Source organism: Hippopotamus amphibius, chromosome 5 (assembly GCF_030028045.1).
Source record: "Hippopotamus amphibius kiboko isolate mHipAmp2 chromosome 5, mHipAmp2.hap2, whole genome shotgun sequence".
Classification (NCBI taxonomy): domain Eukaryota; kingdom Metazoa; phylum Chordata; class Mammalia; order Artiodactyla; family Hippopotamidae; genus Hippopotamus; species Hippopotamus amphibius.
The window spans coordinates 157,076,553-157,094,330 of record NC_080190.1 but is presented as its reverse complement, the minus strand read 5'-3'; the positions used below and the strand labels follow the sequence as shown (position 1 = coordinate 157,094,330).

General features: G+C 37.9%; 1 pseudogene; it reads left to right on the top strand.

Annotated features, from left to right (window-relative positions):
• The first annotated feature begins 1,350 nt into the window (after positions 1-1,350).
• Positions 1,351-10,436, top strand: LOC130854312 (metalloendopeptidase OMA1, mitochondrial-like; annotated as a pseudogene).
• The last annotated feature ends 7,342 nt before the right edge of the window (positions 10,437-17,778 follow it).

Below are 17,778 nucleotides of genomic sequence, written 5' to 3'. Positions count from 1 at the left end.
GGCATGATGCTTTGAGCTTCAAATTTCTCAGCTGAAAAGGAAGGTGGGTGGTGGTTATTCATTTCATTCTCAAGTATTTATTGAGGTATTATATGTTAGACATATGATAAAGATGTAATAGTAAGCTAAACACAGAAATGGTGTGTAACCTAATAGGGTGGCAAATATTCAAATAATCATATTGAAAAATGAGTAACTAGAAACTGATTTCAGGTGCTCTGGAAGATACAAAAATGACTCTACGTTTCATACCTATGTACATAAGGAATGTTTGGTGTAGGGATGGTCAGGGGACGCTGAAAAACTTGCTTTCAGCTCACACTTGGAGGATAAGAGGAAGTTAATTAAGCAGATGGGGAGAGGATGGGCAGTGTTCCCTTGGGAAGTCCTGAAAAAGAAAATAGTGGGAGCAGATGCTGGTGGTGAGAGGAGCATGGCTTTTTCAAGGACCCGAGTTTTGTCAATGGAACTGTATGGGGTATAAGTGAGATTTCCACAACAAACTCTTTCTAACCAATGTGGTTGTTCTGTGGTTTAAAGTCAAACAGAGGCAAGGCCAGTCAGTGGAAAGTGCTTTGTAAATTAGAAAGCACTATGCTAATATGAAGGTTTATGGAAGTTTTGCTGATTTCTTACTTTAAAAGACTATAACGTTTCCCCCAAAGTATTCTTAAAGTCTTAGTGTAGAGTGTAATCTTTTCATGGCGTGAAGTTGGGGTTTACAGAGGAGCTTCTGTTTCAACAGTGGCAGAGCTGGAGACAATTCTCAACAGACGTTAGCTTAACTCCTGGGGTGAAAATGTGCTTCAAAGCTTTAAATACGCAGCCCCTGGCTTTCTAAAGAAGCCACCTTCAGGCTGACAATTATGCACTTGTAGTTTGATTACGTGTACATGTGGGCTTCTTAGTTGAAGTGGAAAGAGCCAGAGAAACCCTGGCTGTTTCATAAGCCAGAGGACAGAGAATTCTCCCCATGAAACATGTAGGCTGGTAACCCATAGGTTGGTACATGAGTGTTCCTGAGGCAAAATATTTACAACAAATTCCTGCATGGGAGTCCTGCCCACCTTCCTTCCAGGTTTGCTTTCTAGTGAGGAGTGTACCACACCCTCCTTCCAACGCAAGAGATGGGGATAGGGACTCATCACCTTCCTGATCAAAATGGTTTTCTTTCACTCAGAACACCTAGGAACAATTGCTTGTTGAATACATGTTCCAAATATGTGTGTAAAAGTTCTTAAGACTCCTGGCTTGACTGTGCTGGTATCAAGTACTGCTTGAAGTGTTTACTGTTGCCTCTCAAGATGTTATCACTTGATTTAACTTGGCTCTCTGTAAAGGAAAGGCAGCATGGGGCCTGGTGACATGAATGGGCAAGGGCCTGTTATGCTGCTTCTACCACTGGTTCATTTGTCATCAGGTAAGCGATTTACCAACCACTCAGAGCCTGAGCATCCAGATCTGTGAGACGTTTAACCAGAAAATTTCCTTATAGCTATGAAAATGAATTCTTTATTTAGATTATTTAACTTTAGGTTTAAACTAAAATAATCATAAATATAACAAGTAAGGTTACCTTTTTGTAATGAAAAAACACTTCCTAACTAAAGTTCATATGTTGTTACATCAGAGACAACCTGGTTTCTGAGGATGAGGGTGGGGGAAGCAAAAACAAGAATAGACTGGGGTGAAAGTTCACAAGGTATGTTCTAGAACTCTGCTGCTGAGAAACTGTGTGCTCCTTCATCTCTGGTCCTTGACCTGTCGAAGATTATGTATCTTCATTTGAGAAATCCTATTCTACCTTAAGGACAAAATCAAGATAATAATCAGGATACGTTTCTGTGGCATTTGATATTCCGTAAACTTTTCCTCATTTGTAATCTCAATTCCTTCACACACCACCTTTTGAATGAGGATGAGAACACCCAGGCACAGGAAAGACAATTTTTTCCCAGCTAACAAAATCCCATTGTCTTGATGTGGCAGAAACATACCCTAACCCAGGGTCCAGCGCTGTGACTCTTCTGTGAAAAGTGTTATACCAATGTTAATATCTCTTACTGCTCTAAGACAAGAAACTTCAATTTGCCCATAAGAAATGAAGGTGAGGACACCAGAGAGGGGAACAGTGGCATGCAGGGGGTGGTGTGGTGAGGCCGATCTGCGGTGCCTATGGGTCCCTCTACTCCACCAGTACACCTCTGTTCCTCCTCCTCTACCAGACCCTCCACCACCCATGCTACCTTCCATTCTACTGCCCTATCTGGGGCCAGAATCCCCTCATCTATTTTATCCTCTCCACATTTTTCTCCTTAACATTTAATATCACTGCAAATTCCAAGCCCCTTGTTAGAAGGAGGCAGTTAGGGAGAGGGGACTACAGTTATTGAAAGTAACATGGTCAGAACCTATGCTTACTTAGTCCATGGGCCATTTTCCTACTCCATGTACGGACTTCCATTGAGCAATGCTTGAAGGACAAATAAGGTCATGATCAAGGTCACTGGTGCTGGAATTAAGTTGCTGACATTAAGGGTCGTGCAATATAATTTTAAAAATTTCTTATATCACAAAGTTATTGAAAATGCTAAGAATAATGGAGTTACAGAGCTGAAACCATGAAGCTGGTGACTTTGCATTTCTGCTATGTCAGGTTAGACAATCTTCATTCATTCATTTAAAAGCCCTTTGTAGATCATATCCAATAGTGTTAAGTAACATGCCGGGGGTTTTAAGAAGAAAGACATAGGCTCTGTTTTAGGGGAGTACAGACATATTAAGTATACACGACACATGCACCACTACTTCTACTTTCATTCTTCTGACAGGCCTCATCTGTCACTTACAGCACAGTTGCCTTCATAAACTAATTCAGCATGGTGTGACTGATTCCAGAGATGGTCTGAGTGGTAAAACTTTTTAATCTAGTGTCACTGCAGAAATATTCATGAGTCTATCACTGTGCTCCTACACTGTATTTGAAGTCCACTAGGATGCCTGCTTTCTGCTACATGAATATACACACCAGGAAAGGATAAGTTCCCCTAACAATATTTTTTTTGAGCATTCATAAAGATCTCCTATCAATATTTTATTTTATTTTATTATTTTATTCTACCCCATCAATTTTATGCTCAGCATTCTAAGTGGCTTTCTGCCTCAAATGCCCAGTTTCTGACATTTCTAGTGTCCTTCACATTGGGAGGTTTGCAAATGATTTTAAGGCAGAGTCACATGGATATTAAAGACAAGCCTTTTGCTTCTTATATGAGGATTACAAACTCTTTTCACTCAAGCATGTCTTCAGTGAGAATTTATGGATTGCTTTGTGTCTATTGGACACTGCAGATTTGGGGACAGTGAGAAACAATTTTTGACCTCAATTTAATGCAGGAGACATATAAAAATAAACACCAATCATAATGAAGCAAGGATAGAAGAATGAACAACGTTCTAGGAGAACCCAGGGGATAAAACAATTCTGCCAGTGAGCATCATAAAATATGTTAAAAGGGAGGGATATTTGAGCTGGATCTTCAAGTGTAAGTGGAGAGCGGTAGGCTGAGAGGACAGACATAAGCTTCCTAAGGAAAGGAAGGACAGGAGAACCAAATACACTGAAGTGTGAAGATGTATCATGCAAAACAAGGCTGATAAAATAGTTTGGGCTCAGATTATGAACAGACTTGAATACCACGTTCATATTATTTTAAATGAAAGGGCAAATAATATACCTGACTTGTTTATTAACATTATTTCCAGTTTGTGTATTTTCTATGTTGATTACATGTCCACAAGCCAAGGAACTATTGATTCCTGCCACTAAATGAGCTAGTTCATCAACAAAGGAAATCTTTTTTGACCTCCCAGAAAGAAAAAGAAGAAAAGGAAAGAAGGAAGGTAGGAGGGAGGAAGGGAGAAGGAAGGAAAGAAGGGAGGAAAGGAAGGAGAGAGAAAGGGAGAGAAATTAAGAGTGAGGGAGATAGAGATAAATTGTAACTGAAAGAAAAGAAGAAAGAGGAGAAAGTAAAAGGGAAAGGAAAAAATAAGAAACCATTTGGGTTCACTGCCAACAAGAGTTAGGAAAGCTGATTTCTTAAGATAAACTGAAGTAAAACAAAATATGCTCCATATGTTGAAACTGTATACTTAGTTTGAGATAAACAAAAACATGTTTGGAGAATAGCTGCCATAATTAAAAAGAAATTAAAAGAAAGAAAGAAAAACCATCTGGGGATAAATACATATTTAAACATACACACACGCACGTGTGCATGCACACACAAGCGTGCGCGCACACACACACACACACAGACAGTGATTCCAAAACTTGAAGTTTTTCTGGATTTAAGTAAACTCTCTTGTTGCAAAAGGGCATTGCATCAGTCTTCGCCCAAGCACCAAGCACCTTATGTTTCACACTGGAGCTGCACAGAGCTACTCAGCGTTACTCAAACACCAAAGGACCTTTCCAAATCCTGTCCTTTGCTCCTGCTTTCTTCTCTGCTCTGAATGTACATCTTCCCTTTTCCCTCTGGCTGACTCCGACTTACTCCTAAGTGCCAACTCAGATGTCACCTACTCCCAGCAGTGTGCCAGATCAACACAGCAAGGTTAGTAATGGCTTCCTCATCTGCAAACTTTGGGCATGTGTATCAGTTTCCTGTGGCTGCTGTAACAAAATACCACAAACCATGTAGCTTAAAACAATAGTTTATTGTTTCACAGTTCTGGAGGCTGGAGGTCTGAAATCTGGGAGTCAAAATAAGGTTTGGTCTCTTCTGTGGACTCTGAGGGAGAATCTAGTCCATGGTGTTCTCCTAGCTTCTAACAATGGCTGGCAATTTTTTGTATTCTTTGGACTATAGTTTCATCACTCCAGTCACTGCCTCCATCTTCACAGGGTGTTCTCCCTGTGTCTCTGTATCTTCACATGACCATCTTCTTATAAGGACACCAATCATGTTGGATTAGGGCCCCACCCTATTCCAATATGACCTCGTTTTAATTTACAAGCCACATCTGCAATCACCTTATTTCCAAATCACATCACTTTCTGAGGTGCTGGGGGTTAGGACGTCAACATATCTTTTGAGGGACACAATTCCACTCATAACATGACTCTAATATAGATCTGGTTTCACTGAAGGAGTTGGATGTATGTATGTCTGTGTCCCCAATCCCCAAAAAGATGATAAAAAACTCCATTTCAAGGACTCTCTCTGTGTATTAACCTAGTGTTTCCAAGACTAAGCATAGTCAATTTATTAAATTCATAGTTCATGTCTTCTAAATGGAATTACATATTGAAAATTATGGACAGAATATTTCTGATTAAAGCTAAAAGGAGGTTAAGAGGCAATTAAGTCTACACTTGAGGTGAAACACACAGCACATGGGGACATCCTTGTCATTACACTTCCAGAGAGAGATTTCTTCCTCTACAGTGAACAATGTGGCAAAGGAGAACTCTTGCCTGGAATAACCTAAATGGATGAGCATCTGAGAAGAAAAGACCTATGTTTAAATGTAGTCTGTCTAGGCAGTTATATAGTATTGATACCATCACTTCTCCTTTGTTTGCCTCAGTTTATCCTTAAAAGGTGAGAATTAGAAAAGAACACACACACAGACTGATTTTAAAAGTTAAAGAAGCATAAGAACTCTCTTTTCAAATGAAATCTTGCTCAAAGCCCCAATTCAAATAGCAGATCTTTGTGAAACTGCCAGAGATCAGGTGAAGAAAGTGAACTTGGAATGCCACTGGATTAGTCATCCCCAAGGAGTCTCCATGGGAAGTTCTAAAGAATTCTGGAAACAGATTTAAAACTACAGTGTCAGATGAAAGTCCAGGTTTGGTATGTAGTCATAGACATAAAGGGCAATTCATAAAAAAGAAAGAAAGAAGAAGGAAGTGGAGGACAAGGAAGAGGAGGGATAAGAAGGAGGAGGAGAAGAAAAAGGAGGAGGAGGAAAAGGAGGAGGAAAGGAGGAGAAAGAGGGAGAAAAAGAAGAAGGAGGGAGAGGGGTGGGGAGAGGAAGGGGAGCGGGAAGGGGAGGGGGAGGGGTGGGGGGAGGAGGAGGAGGAAAAGATGAAAAACTTATTAGAAAATAAGATGCAAGGGAGGAGAATTGTAAGGAGGGTCAAACATCTTGGACCAAACTTTCTATGGCCATAGAAAGGTATTTCAAAGTGTCCTCCCAATTTTATCTTCATAGTCATTTCTAAATTAGGTTAGCCATATTTTTTACACGGAAGTTGTTTTTAACCATATCATAACTATATGATCACAAAGGTAACACAGATGGAAGGAGAGACAGAGAATGTGGAAGACTCCTCTCAAATTTCAACTAATGGATCAGATGGAGATGGATTTGTTGTACTCAAGTTACTCATATCTAAAAACAACTTTATCATAACTACTCCTTTGCATTTTTTGCTCCAGCAATCATAAATCAGTTATATTGTATTACCCAGGTAACATATTTTGTTGTAGCTTCTGTTTCCTGGTGAACACTAAGCCTTCATTTTGACGTGCCCACCCCTACTTTCAATCCATATTCTTCTTTCCAAATGTAACTTAAACTTAACATTCTCCAGGAAACCTTCTCTGAACACCCAGGTCCAATTAACTTCCCTCCTCTCCATGTGCCTCTATGCATCATCGGTATCTTGAATGAACTGATAACTTTGTACTATCACACTGAATTGTAATCTATTCAACTGCTGCTTATTTGCAAATAATGAGCTCTTCTGGAGCAGCCTCATTTGTATTTTAAACACCCCCCAACCCCAGTACTTATTCACTGTGCTGGGCACATGATGGGTATTGTAAATATTTGCTGAATGAATTAATTACTGTATAGGAGAATCTGTTTCAAACTATTTTAAAGTTTTCAGGTAATCTTGGAAAAATATCAAGATGAGAATAGGCATAATTTCAATGTCAGTATTCTATTTAATTTGTACAAGAGAAATGAAATACTGTGGTCGAATCTCTTAGTGGCTTTATATTCCCGATTCAACTCGGTTGTGAAAAGGGAACACAGAAAGTGGATATTTTTTTTCGAACTTATCTTGGAAATTAGCCCAAGAGCCAAATGTTTTACTTTAATGGTATGTTTCTTTTCTCAGACCACAACCAGTAAACATTTCAGGTCACACATACACACAATGTTTGTTTGTATTTACTGTAATTCCCTATGCAACTCCAGATGCTTGGACCATTTAGGCATCTAATACATGTCTGATGAATTAAGGAATAAATGAAGGGACACGAATAAAATGAGCTAAGATTCTGACACCCATTAGCAAGCTGTTACCAGTTTTCATGTGCCTAGTTTAAATGTACGCCATCCATTTGGAGAGAGGGAATGGAAAACCATGGTACAAAGAACTGATCAGTTCAATGCTTTTGAATCAATACTTAAAATATAATCACTTATAAAACATTTGGTACAGCATGAGATAGAATACTGGGTTCTGGTTCCAGGTTTATCTCCAATATGGCTATGTGAGATTAACTTTTTGGCTAAGAAGATTGAGCTTGGTCCCACCTATATTAATATATTCTGACTTTATGGAACAAAGACCAGATTTTCTTTGGGTCTGATATAGTCCAATATGATTCTGACATGATTACACATGAGGCTGGACCATGATCATATGTGTACATCCCAGGCAGCCTTTTAATTTGGTATCTATGGTAGGCAGGCATCTTCTCAAAGTTTTACTTTAAAGAAATAAAATTTTGTCTCATTAATTTCTAGGGAAATTTGCTGAAAAAAAATTCATCCTCTGTGCCTCAAGCAATATACCTCTGGCTCCAAATTTATGCCTCACTCTATGTTCAAAAGATGTGCAATTAAGTGGAGGCCTTCTTCTTACAAGAAAGTTTTATTGGGCATTATTTGAAAGTGGAGCATGAATGGGAGTGGTAAGAGATCTTACTTACAACTCATGTAACTTATCAAATGTTTCTTCCAACTATATACCATACTGCCCTGAGAATTCTGGCAAATTAAGCACTCTCTACCTCCTGACACTCCCCACTCACTTTGTAAATTATTTCCCTGATCGATGTCAGGGTGACATGCCATGTCTGATCATGCATTTATACAGCAGCTTAAAACACACATTGCTTTCATCTGCATGACATTGATAGAGCCTCACAAGTCTTAGTAGAATTAGCTGGTCAGATTGATTTTTGCTCATTTTCCAAGCAGGAAAATTGAGGCTCAAAGCTAACAAGACTTAAGAAAGGATAGATAATGAAAATGGGTGGAATTGTGCCTTGAATCTGAGTATTTGATTCTAGTTCAGTGTTAATCGACTATACCATAGTGTTTTAATGGGCATTCAAGAATCAGCTTTGGAAAAAAAATAAAGAGTCAGCCTTGCTTGTTCGTACATTCTTTCCTTCAACATATTTACTGAGTATCTATTATTTGGAGGTATTGTGTTCAGTGTTGGTGTTATAATGGGTCAAGCTAAAACCCTTTCTTTCATTGAGTTTACAGTAAGGGAGAAAAAAATACAGACAAATACAAAGCTTACTAACTCACTCAGAAAAGCAAATAAGCAAACAGAATCACTAATTGGAGGGACTCATCACTTTTGCCTCTGTTAGGAAAAATCAAGCAAAAGAAAGACAAATTTCATCTGTGGTTTGTAGTCTGCTACTAGAAACTGTGTTTTCTTCTGATTTAGTTCACTGACCAACTGGAGAAAAGGTAACACACTAGCTGTAACTTCACCAGACTGTCATTTAGTACAAATTAACCATATAGTAAGTATCAGGGCCTGGGAGTAAATCAGTGTGATAAAATGGTTTTTCTGCTTGGAAACTTTTATTTCCATAGGACTTTCAATAACGAAAGAACAGGATGCCTAGAGAGTACCAAAAGTAAGGAAATTTGGATGACTACACAAAAATTACTGCAAAGAATGATCTTTTTCAAGGCAGCTCCTGATAAAAGAAGCTGTGTTCATCCCTGCTCTTTCAATATTGTGTCCTCCAAATTGTTCTCCCATAAGAGACATCAGGAGTTTCCACATCTCACAGTTTCAACTTGTCCAATTCCTCTCTTGTTGATAATTCCTAAACCAGTGCAGAAACTACTTGCAATCACTGAAAGTACTCAGAGGTATAAGGAAATGGTGGCATTTAAAGAAAGTACAAGGAAGAAAATAAATGAAACTTACTACTTGGTTGCTACTTGTAGTTGTTTTGTTTTACTCAACCGGGAGTAAGTCCAATCACAGGAAAGAGCAAGCTACTATAATCGTGAAAAGAACGTTTCAGAATTTTATCAGAACTGGATGATATGCTAACTGAGAAAGATGCCCAAACTCCCAATCCTTCCCTCCTCCACTCTCCTCCCCCTTGGCTTTTGGGATTAGCAAATGCAAACTACTATATATAGGATGAATAAACAACAAGGTCCTACTGTATAGCACAGGGAACTATATTCAGTATCCTGTGATAAATCATAATGGACAAGAATATGAAAACTAATATATATATATAACAATCACTTTGCTGTGTAGTGGAAATTAACACAACATTGTGAATCAACTATACGTCAATAAAATAAGAAAAAAGAAAGAAAGAAAAATGCCCAATACCACTGTTAAGGAGAAAACGTGGTTTATCATCTAAATGAATGCAATAAAGACAATCTAGGGATCTCTGAGATCAACTGGATTATTCATGTGGTTGATTTCCCAGGTAAATGCCTTTGTGATTCCAATTTTAGTATATGTGCTGCCAAAGCCAGCAGTTTCCTTTGTGATTCCAAATGGACAAATGTTTGTCTTTGCTGGGCTTTTACATAGTGTAACTGATATTCATCAATTTCTCTTCCTTCTGGGCTATGAAATAGAACATGCAGTACTTGGGCAGGCTGCAATGAAAGACTAACTTGGTTGATTTATCGGATTTCTTAGGTTTGATTTTTCACACAGTGATTTGGGCCATTTGTCCTTGAGATAGTTGGACACTTTGGGAAAAGTCTACATTGCAGAGGTATATGTTTGATTGACCATACAGTAGAACATTGGAGGCTGGGGCTGACAAAATTAGACTACAACTTGCTGCAAGTCTTGTGTGGATGTCAGAGCCAGTCCAGTGTTTTGGCAGCAGATGGAATTTGCAGGTAGCCTCCATTGTCATTCCAAGTTGCCAGAATGGTGATGCACACACCCTTCTCATGGAAATTGAGCTGAGCACTTGGGTAGATGTGTACCTTTGGCTCTCTCTAATTACCCACTGCTTTCTGGACCAGATACTCAATTACTATTCAAACTCAGAATGAAGCATTTTCTTGAAGAATCAGAAAAAGAAGACCTAAATATCACTGTTAAAAAAAAGGTTATTCCTCCCATTTAAAAACAGGAGCAAATACTATTAACATATATAGTTGAAAAATAAAAAAACCAGAGGTTGATTTAAAAAGATTGAGACACAAAACATGTGGAATGTAGTGATCTCTCATTTTTATGTTACCCTTTAAAAAAATGATGTTTGAAATGAAAACAAAATTAATATTCAGGGTCAAGCCATATATATCACAGGTGCTATCTAAATTCTTCTAATGTATTTATTTTTTATGAAACATTGTTTATTTTAAATCTGTTTTAAAATATCTTCCCTGAGGAAAATGTTACAGAATAAATTTATATTACACCTTTTAAAAAATTACTAATTGCATTTCTATTGTGTGCAAGTGATTACTCTACTCCTCTGGGGAAAAGTGATCCAGAAATCAATCTATCCTTGCAGAAATCCTGTTTGCTGTGAAAAATCAAGCAGCTCAGAGTCTTAGCCTCCATTTGGAAGATGCCATGTACCTGGCTCAAGAATGGAGAAGAACTTGAAGATACCTTGGGGTATTGGTTTGATATTTAAGAAAACATGCAAAATTAAGTCTTTTGATCACTTAGTAGACCACCTCAGTGAAAACATATTGCTTCAAGAGACCATATTTCACACTTAATTGGAGATCTTACCAGATCATGTTTTTCCTTAATGTGTTTTGTTTGCCAAATTCCTTTTTGAATTACTTTTCAATGGATGGTAGCTATTCTCTGCAAAATGCTAGGCCCAGAGAGGAGAAACAACATTCCTACACCCTTTCTTTATCTTTTTTATGTTTAATTTTATAACAGAACTTATTTTTTAGAGCAGTTTTAAGTTCACAGCAAAGTTGAGTGGAAAGTACAGAGTTTCTACCCTGTCCCCCTCCCCCACATACATCCTTCCCCACCATCAACAGTTCACACTGGAGTGGTATATTTGTTTTAATCAATGAACCTACACATCATTATTAAAATCCACAGTTTATATTAGGATACACATTGGTGTTTACATTCTATGCATTTTGACAAATACATAATGACATGTATCTACCTTCATAGTATCATGTAGAATAGTTACACTCCCCTAAAAATCCTCTGTGCTCTGTCTATTCATCCCTCCTGGCCCTCCATCCCCTGGCAACCACTCCTTTTTTACTGTCTTCATACTTTTGCTTTCTCCAGAATGTCATTTAGTTGGAATCATTTATGATGTAGCTTTCTCATTTAGTAATATGCATTTACATTTCCTTCATGTCTTTTCACAGTTTGATAGCTCATTTCTTTTTTAGTGCTGAATAATATTCAACTGTACGGATGTACCACAGTTTATTTATCCGTTCATCTACAGGAGGACATCTTGATTGCTTCCACATTTTGGCAATTATGAAATAAGCTGCTATAAACATTTGTGTGCAGGTTTTTGTGTGGACACAACTTTTTAACTCATTTGAATGAAGCCTAAGGAGGATGATTGCTGGATAGTGTGATGTAAGATTATGTTTAGTTCTGTAAGAAACTGCCAACATCTTCTAATGTGGCTATACCATTTGGCTTTCCCACCAGCAATAAATGAGGATTCCTGTTGCTCCACATCCTCTCCAGCATTTGGTATTGTTAATGCTCCAGATTTTGGCCAGTCTAATAGTATGCAGTTGTATCCCACTGTTTTAATCTGTAATTCCCTGATGACATACAATGCATAGCATCTTCTCATGTGATTGTTTGCCACTGTATGTCTTCTTTAGTGAGATATCGCTACAGAGATTTTGCCCACTTTTTATTCAGGTTTGTCCATTTTCTTATTTTTGAGTTTTAAGAGTTCCTTGTATATTTTAGATAACAACCTTTATCAGATACGTCTCTTGTAAACATTTTATCCCTGTCTGTGACTTGTCTTCTCATTCTCTTGCTCTTTGTTTTTATATATGTTTTCTATATGCAGAAGAAACATGGATTTATTTTAGAAATTTTGGGTAAGATAGATAATTTAGATGTGAAAACCGATGTTTAAAAAGTCCTCCATGGTAACTGGCTTGTTTTCTGGTCTATCACCAAAGGGCTGTCAGCTTTACAGGATGCTAAATAATGTTGCCTTCTGGCAGGCCAGGAACAGACAAACTAGGAGATCTCAGAATAAAAAAGAATATTCCTGCAATTATAGGGTAGGTCAGGCTAAACCTGGAGAAGTAAACTGAATAATTATTGGTTCTTGATATTTATAGACAAGCTGATACAGACGATTGGATATCTGTGGCACACAAATTATAACCCCAGAGGATATACAAAATTTCCAGAAAAAAAGAGTCTTCTTTTTTTTTTGAGGCTTAGTATAACTTAGGACTATCTTATTAACCACACACTAAGAAGTTCTTCTTGCATTAATCAACAGCTCTTATTGTCCTCATGTAAATAAACAGGCAAATAAAAGAAAATAAATGAATCATACTGATTCAGAAGATTGTTACATTAATGAGTGCTGTGAAATCTTTGCCTTAGAGATAAGAACTTGAACACAAGCAGAACTAATATCTGGCCCTGCTCTCATAGAAGTCAGGGGGACAACTGTGTCAGAGAGAGAGAGAGAGAAACATTTGCACTCTGAGACAAACCATAGCAAATAAAACAAAAAAAATAAGCATACAGAAAAAGTATTATTCTGTCAATCACTAGCCCCCAAAATAGATACAAACTTGAACTTTTTCCTATAAAGTTCTACCTCCCTAATTAAACCAACATTATCCTTGTATATATGATAATTATGTGAAAAGCACTGCTATATTTTTCCCCATGAGAAGAATATCAATAATCTTTGTAATCCTTATAAGATCTTTTTTCCTTTAAATGTTCTTTGTATCAGAAATGTCTGACACCTTCCATGTTACAAGTATGAAATTAAAATCAGTATTTAAAAGTAGAAAAGAATTCAAATAACATAGACAAAAAAAAAAGTGTCTGGCATGTTTCTTTAGTACCTTTTCCATACTAGGTACTAGGAATGAATCTGTGAACAAAAATAAAGTGACCAAAACATAAGGGGGTAATCATGAAGCATGGTGGCATTTCACATGGGATGATTAGAGACCAGCTCTCAGATGAAGTGAAATCTGAGCAGAGATGTGAATAAAATGTGAAAATTAAACAAGCAGAAACCTGGGGAGAAGATTTCTAGAATAATGAACATTCAAATCACTGAAGAGTTTGCCATATTGAAGGCATAGCATAGAGGCCAGCATGGCTAGACCAGAGTGAGCGCAGATGAAATTAGCTTGAGATGGGTTCACAGAAGCAGGCCAGGGCCAGATCACATAGAACTTTGTAGGTCATGGCCAAGATTTTAGATTTTCTTCAACAGTAATGAGAAGCCATTGGTACTCAACAACTATTTGTAATTGATTGAAGCAATTGATTTTCTCAGGGAGAACAAAAAAGAAGTCTTAGTGTTGATACACACATTCAGTGGTCAGCTAATCCTGGGTTTCTCAGTCTTGGCACTATTGACATTTTGACCCAGATAATTGTTGTGGGGGCTCTCTTATGCATTGTAGGAGGTTTAGCCCCATCTTTGGCCCTCTATCCACTCCATGACAGGAACACACTCCTTCCAATTGTGGCAAACAAATCTGTCTTCAGACAATGACAAATGTCCGCTTGCCCCAGTTGAGAACCACTGATCTAATCCAATCCATTTTACAGACTCAGTAGCTGCAAGGTTAAATTATTTACATTAGGTAAACAAAGCCAGTTCTATCATTAAAGGTAGAACTAATAAAATTATATACACACACATGCACATATATATGTGTGTGTATATATATATGTGTGTGTTTTTTTAAACACATATAAAACACATCATCTGGTGGTTTTCAACTACCTTGTGTGAGTGTTACCTTTATTCTCATTTATAGGTAAATAACCTGACCCTCAGAAAGGTGAAGTGATTCAAAGTCAGCTTGTGGCTTGACAGGTTCTGGTAAGATCTCCAATTAAGTGTGAAATGGGGTCTCTTGAAGCAGTATGTTTTTCCAGAAGTGGTCTACTAATTGATCAAAAGACTTAATTTTTCATGTTTTCTTGAATAATAAACTGTCAACTTGGGATGCAGTTGAGAAGACAATAACAGAAGCTTCCTTGAGCTTTTTAGCAGAATGTCATTCAATGCCAATTCAAGGGATAGGGAGACAGAGACCCCTGATCATCCAATCCCACTTTACCAGAAAGGAGAAATAAAAAAGAATTGGAAAGTTAATGTAAATTTTCATTTCCATTTTTTAAATCTAAAAATAGTGTGAAATACGTTACCCTATGACTAGGCTATACACCTGGGCTGCTGTGTTTTGACCAGAAGTTGTTTCAAAGAGGGCTGTCAAAAACTGTATTGAAAGAAAGTTCTCAGTCTCTGGGGTCTTCAGTAAGGGAGATGCTTATTCTACTTGTTTCGAATTCACCAGATGTTTTATTACTTCAACTCCCAACAGGTTATTGGGTAGATCTGGTAGGAGGGTTTCAAATGAAAAAAACAATTTGTGGGTTGGGGTTTAGAGTGTGTAGGACTATTATTTTCTCCCTCTCTCCTCCTGAGAGAGACTAATGTGTTCAGGGAGCTGAGGGAAGCATCTCTGTTTATTGTATAGTATTGAGCCCTGATGGATGCAGTCCTAAGTTCCTAAGTAATGCAGAGAGCTGGCATGGGGAGTGGGGTGGCGGTGGGAATGAGTGGGACAATAAAATTAAGATAGAAAGAAGGCTGGGGAGAAACTGTCAGTGCCTCACTCACCTCATCTCAAATTTAGCTCCGCACACGGATGTCTGCTTACTACGAATCCCTGTGTCTCTGACCAAGGACTTCTTTTCATTGCTACAAAATATTTGACCCATGCACAAAATAAGCCACAAGTGCCAGAGCTAGTGCTTTTATCCAATGATGAGAGGGTAGTTAGTCAATTAATGTCCCAGATTATTCAGCCCTTGGAAACCTCTGAAGTGCATTCTATACACTCCTCCAGAGTGTCCTAACAGGATTGAATTCCAGTTGCCCATAGTGATAAAGGGCTACATAGCTCACTTTTTTGTAGCTTCCTCCCCTTTTCTATTTATTTCCATAGACCTTAAATGTGTTTCCTGGAAACACCTGCCATATAAACTGTGTGCATTATTACCCTTGCCTTAGGATCTTGTTTTGCTGTAACACAAATTAAGATAGAAAGTCATTTCTCTCATCACTGCAAAGCTGAAAGCCATACTTTAAGGCTCAAATCACACTGTTTTTCAAAGCCAGTCTAGGAATGCCTTTACAATCTCTACTCTTTCTGCCTTGATTTTCCTATCCCATGTTTTTCCAACTGGAGACATCAACCTTTTTAGAATTCAAACCAAGTATTACCTACTCTATTAAAAGAGAAAGTTCATTTTCTTTCCTCTCTAAAGATTACAGGCCGTATGTGGAGAGTCACCTCTGTACCTTCCACAATACTCTGTAGAATGCCTGGCATACAATGCTACTCAAAATTGATTGCTGCTTTCACTTAATTTATTGTTATAAACCATTTTCTGATGGACTGTAAATAGAATATTTACTAAATTTCTTATATAATTAACCCTTGTATGTGAATGTTAATGGTTTGTGCTTTATGGAATTTGCAGCCATCATTATCTTAAATTCCCAGCAAATTCACTATTTTTAGGAGGTGAGCTTTGTGGCAGGTGAAATTAAGACATTAGCATACTATGTCACTGCCCTGGCTAGAGCAAGTACTGACAAAATCTTCTAAACACAGCTCTTAGATTTAAGAATAACATTCACACATAATTCTTATAACTTGAATTGTAAATGAGTAAAAAATAAAAAGAAATATTAGAGACCATACTAATAGATAGAAGGTGGCTTTATCATGGTGTCTTATTTAAGTGGAGGTGGTGGATGAGGAGGAGTGGTATCACCCCAACAATCTGTATAGTAACTCATGTAAATCTGAGTTTTCCAGGCTGACGTGCTATTTATGGTGCATCCTCTGTTAAAAGTGGCCAGATATAAGTGCTAAGTATGAGTTCACAGAGAGCTATATAAACAGGGCAACAAATGGTCCAGTACAAAACTGAAAGCCTCTGCTTTTTTAAACAATTTTTAAATTGAAGTATTGTTGATTTATAATATCGTGTAAGTTTCTGGTGTAGAGCACAGTGATTCAGTTATACATACATAATATATAGATTCTTTTTCATATTCCTTTCCATTATGGTTTATTACAGGATATTGAATATAATTCCCTGTGCTGTACAGTAGGACATTGTTGTTTATTTTATATATAGTAATTTATATCTACCAATGTCAAACTCTTAATTTATCCCTCCCTGCCTTTCCCCTTTGGTAACCATAAGTTTCTTTTCTATGTATGTGAGTCTCTTTCAGCTTTGGAAATAAGTTCATTTGTGTCTTTTTTTTCCTTTTAGATTCCACATATAAGTGATATCATATGATATTTGTCTTTCTCTGTCTGGCTTCACTTAGTATGGTTATCTCTAGGTCCATCCATGTGGCTGCAAACAGCATTATTTCATTCTTTTTTATGGCTGAGTAATAGTCCATTGTGTGTGTGTGTATGTGTGTACCACTTCTTTATCCATTCTTCTGTTGATGGACATTTAGTTTGCTTCCATGTCTTGGCTATTATAAATAGTGCTGCAATGAACATTGGGTGCATATATCTTTTTGAATTATAATTATCTCTGGATATATGCCCAGCAGAGGGGTGGCAAGATCACATGGTAACTCTATTGTTAGTTTTCTAAGGAACCTCCACACTGTCCCCCATAGTGGCTGCATCCATTTATATCCGCACCAACACTGCAGGAGGGTCCCTTTTCTCCACACCCTCTCCAGCATGCTTTTGCTTCTGTTATGTCTGCACACACAAGTAGAGCTTCCTTCAGGTTTAGCTTGCACAGGGAAAGTGAGTTTGGCTAAGCTAGAGGACAAGATCAAGTACTCACGCTTTGGAGGGAAAAGCAACAATCCTGGGGACAGGTAGAAGAAAACTCCATGAGGAAACAAAAAGCAAAATCCACATATACCTGGATTCATGTGTGACAGTGAGGTGGAACAGGCTTCCTCTGTGTTCCCAGGGTCATGGTTTGAACATGAGCTATTTAACCTAGGCTGCTAATCCACCCTCTGGGTTCCCCAGGGTGACTGGTGAGAATGCTGAAACAAAGCAAACAGCAGGCCAGTCCTCACTCACTTCCCCCAATGGTGGGTGCAATGCATTCTAATGGTTGTTTCAGCTACGCTCTTCCCTGGGCCACACAGGAACTAGCCTGAGAAAGACAGAGTAAAGTAAAGAAATAAAGTGACTAGTTTTATTTTCTAGCAGCACTGAGTTGTCCTTTTTGCTGGAGAAACAGATATTCCCCATTCTGGA